Source organism: Tupaia chinensis, unplaced genomic scaffold (genome assembly GCF_000334495.1).
Source record: "Tupaia chinensis unplaced genomic scaffold, TupChi_1.0 Scaffold000644_1, whole genome shotgun sequence".
In the NCBI taxonomy this organism is placed as follows: Eukaryota; Metazoa; Chordata; class Mammalia; order Scandentia; family Tupaiidae; genus Tupaia; species Tupaia belangeri.
The window spans coordinates 6,811,720-6,816,067 of record NW_006160165.1 but is presented as its reverse complement, the minus strand read 5'-3'; positions in this window follow the sequence as shown (position 1 = coordinate 6,816,067).

The following is a 4,348-nucleotide window of genomic DNA, read 5'->3' as shown; positions in this document are numbered from 1 at the left end:
CGGAGTGGGCGGGCCCCTGCGTGTGCTGGGCCCCGTGGGAGCCCCGTGGAGGCTTTCCCACACAGGCTGTCCTCACCCCAGCTGTGGGCCCTGCCATGATTGCGACAACAGCCTGTGCCCACACGTGCCTACACAACGCAGCCACGCCGTCCTAGCCCAATGCCTGGCTGCCGACGGCTCTGCTCCCAGAGCCGCGTCCCGTGGACAGGAGCACGCTCCCCTCAGGCGCGGGGTCCCGGGCAGAGGAAAACGTCACAGGCGCCTCATGGGAGTCACGCATACCGACTCGAGCGTGTACCCACGGAAGAGCCTTCTGGCTGCAGTGGTCAGGAGAGAAAGGGGAGCCATCTACCAAGGGCTGGGGGCCACATGGGGACAAGGCAGCAGGTGTCGAAAGGTGCTGGGAGCGACAGCACAGTGCAGGGCAGCCCACAGCCAGAAGCCCCAGGGAAACGACGCCCCCGTCACACAGGCCTCTGACACAGGAAGTCCCGGAGTGGGCACGGGCACAGCATGCTCTGGCAGACGAGGGAGCTGGGCCTGCCCGTTCCCCACCGCAGGGACAGCCCGTTCCAGGCCTGTGCACATGACCTGCTTGGGGGCCAGCTCCCCACGGGAAGAGGCGCCCACCCGTAGGAAACGAGTTGGTGACAGTGGAGGAGTTAGACCAGGGTCTGGATCTGGGTGAGGAGCTTCCAGTGCGGTGGCCTTCATGGCAACAGGAGCCTGGCCGCCCGCACTGCCCACCGGGAACACTGCCCACCGGGACCGCCACAGACTCGGAACCCTCCCTGCAGGCGGCACAGCGGAGGCCGGCTGGCGCTAGGCTCCCTCCAATGCAGGTATCACCTTCTCAATCGGCCCGTCAGGTCCCGTGGCCACCTGGATGTGTCCCGGGCGCTCTCCCTTCTACGCGACTCTCACGCCCTGCTAGTACCTTGGGCTCCTGGCCGTGCACCCTCTGCCCTCTGCGGGGTCGTCTGGGCTGAGGGTGACCTGGGGAGGCTCAGCACCTGCTGTCTCGTGCTGACGGGGCCCAGACACCAGGTGTGCCCGAGCACTTGCAACCGACGGGGACTCGGGTCTTCACGCCACGTGGAGAGCGCGGCCTTCCACGTCTCCTCGGTGGCGGGAGGACGGGGGAGACGGCAGCGGCAGTGTGAGGGCTTTTCCAACCCCAGTTTCCCATCTCCCTTTTTAACAAACAAACCCTTCAGGCAGCAGGGATGGCAGCCCAGCCCGCGAGACCAGCACCCTCACTGCGGGCCTCCCCACTTCTGGCCCAGGGCGAGGCCACCTGCAGGGACCACGCGGCCTCATTGGGGAGTCCAAGCGTGGTCACACACAGCAGCCGCCCCTCATCACTGCAGGGCCTCCTCCGGTCGAGCCCAAGCCCGAACCCCGACCTTCTGCATCTGCGGAGAGTCGGTGCTCCCTCGGGAGGTGGCTGGCCTGGTCCACGGAGTAGCTGGCACACGGGGTAGCATGGTCAGACGCTGTCCTGCAAGCCTTCCCTCGTCTCTGCAGCGCCACCTCCCGACATGGCCGGCGGCCCCAGCCTGGCGTGCTCGGACGCACTGGAGCTTCTCTGCAAGAGGCTGTGGTCCACCCGTGTGGGTGGGTGATCAGGTGACAGTGCCTCCCGGCATCACTAACAGGTGCCCTCCAGCAGCCCGAGGGGCGAAGTCTCATCTGCCGTGTGGGGTAAACATCCCAGCCCTGGGGTTCTGGGACAGACGCCTGGGTCTCTTGAAAAGCGGCTTGTGACAGTCTCTGCAGAGACACAGTCACTGTGGTACAGGAGAGGCACAGTAACTCCGCGACGTAAAGAAAAACGGGGAGCAGCATGTGGCATACTGGTTATGTCGCTGTCTCCCATGTGGTCAGCCACGGTTTGAGTGCCAGACCTGTGACTTAAAAACTCACGCCAGGCGCGTGTGCAGGCGTGCCCAAGATCCCGAGAGGAGAGTGGAGGGGAAGGGACTGCGGCATGGCCACGCCCCGGGGGTGGTTTCCCCCTTTCTCTCTGGCAAGTGCACACGCCCCACAGCAAAACTCTCTAAAAAAATAAAAAAGAAAAGAAGAAAACGACAGGAGACCGAAGGACGGGGGACAGATGGACAGAGGCCTGACGGTCGGCCGTGTCTCCAGGACGTGAGGACTAATAAGCCGTAGGGCTAAGACCTGGGGAAGCTGGGAGAGCAGGGCCGGGGGACGGGGTGGGACCGCAGGGGACTCCCGCTTGACAAGACCCTGCGCTGCGGGGGCGCCCCGTGGGAGGGCCTGGGTTGTGCCCAGGGGCCTTCCCGGGGACGCTGGCATGCCGTGCTGCTTGGGCAGCCGAGCTGGGGCATCTGTCTTTCTCGTTCCTTTTCAAGGAAGAACCTGGACTTGCCCTTCCGCCTGGAACGAGGAGACAACAAACCAGATGTGCACCCCGAGGCCAGCTCTGCTGTGACGGCGCCACCCCGAGGCCGGAGACGGCTGCACTGCCTGGCTGCCCAGAGGGGGCTGGGCATCCAGCGAGGGGCAGTCAGAGGCCCGGGAGCCCAGAGGGGACCATGGGGTCCAGGCCCACACTGGCCACCGAGGAGCAGACCTGCCTGCAGGGGTGCGGCCTGCTGGGCACAGCATGGGAGGCCTCTCTCGTGGGTGACGTCCCTGTGACCCTCTGGTTCCAGCCTAGACTCCCGGGTGGGCAGCGCTCTGGGGACACAGAACTCCGGATGCGCAGGGCTGAGCCCAGAGGCGGGTGGTCGAGCCACGAGGAGGCCACCTCATGGGGCTGACAGGCGAGTCGCCACGGGGTGGGCGGTTCTCTACTCCAGACGCTGCCTCGGAAACCCTCCCGAAGAAAGCTCGGCGCTGGAGGGGAACGCCGGCCCCACACTCCCTTCGAGACCAGGGAGAGCTTCCGAGCCAGGCCTGCTGGGTTCTGATACCAAAACTGGGCAAAGACCAGCGAGGCGGCAGCACAGCAGCCCTGCCCGGCCCGGCCCGAGTGGGGATGCGGCGTGACCAAGCAGCCTCCGAGAACCAGGCCGACGAAGGCCCGAGGCCTTTTCGCATAGAAAAAGTAGACATGGTGTGCCGTCCCGGTGACCCGGGGTCTCCAACAGCGATGCTCAGCAAACCGGGGTGGGGACAACACCCTGAGCCCAAGGACGGGTGCCCACGACAAACACCAGCTGACACAGCACAGGCGGGGACGCTGTGCTCCCGAGGCCAGGAAACAGCGGCGGCCCCACGCAGCAAGGCACGCGGAGGAGGAACGAAGCAGACCCCTCTCCGCGACCACAAGTGGCCACAAGGGCGTGAGCGGTGAGTGTGGTGGGACAGCAGGGCTGAGACGGGTGGGGCGCCGCACTCCTGCAGACCAGAGGGCAAGCCCCTGCGCCGGCGGCAAGCCTTGGCTGGGTCTCAGACGTGGCAGTGCGAGTCTCGCCGAAGCTAGGCCACACTACCGAGGGATCAAACGCCCGGGTAGGCAGGGCGAGCCCCACTGAGACATCTGTCCGGCGAGTCAGCCGGACCCTGCAGGCTTCTCCGCAGAAGCTAGCGGACACTCTGGGATGCCGCAGGACGAGGGCCGGACAGGTGAGATGGCTTTGGAGAAGGATGAGGTGGGAGCGCTCGGATGGGGCAGCCGCCGGGAAAGGACGGCCTTTGCAGATGGCGCTGGCACAGCTGGGCGTTCACCAAGACACAGCCGGGTCTGCGCCTCACAAGCCCCGTGAGAACTCGGGGGGCCTGGGTCCCAGCCGCACGTGGGAGGCCTGACCCCATAACCTCTGAAGCGAAATCCAGCAGCCTGTGGCCTAAACCTGGGCAAGGTTTCTTAGGTACTAAAACCACAACCACAGGGAAGCCGATCCACGGCCTTAACTTCAAAACGAAAACTGGAAGACAGGACGCGCACGCACTCGGGAAGGCCGGTGTGGACACAGGATCTGTACCCCGAACATGCAGCTGCAGACTCAGCCGGGAAAGCCAGGACCCACTGAGAAGGAGACGTGAGCAGACACTAGGGCAAAGATGCACAGGGTGGCAAGGGGACAGAGCAGACTCCAAGAGGAGAAAAACATGCAGGCCGGGGAAGGCCCCACAGCCACCCCACGGCCACAGGACACGGCCACCAGCCGCGCTGGCAGGGGCCGGACCAAGCTCCCCAGGCCGGGATAGGGCCAGGACGCAGCCACTTGGCCAGGCAGAGCTGAAGCCGCCGCGGGTCATGGGGTCTGGAGGACGCCGCCTGAGCAGAGGCGGTGCGAAGCGGTGCAAAACGAAGGTGCTTCTGGGCGGGGGCCTGGAACACTGGCCCCCGCCAGAGATCCGCGCCCTCTGGCCT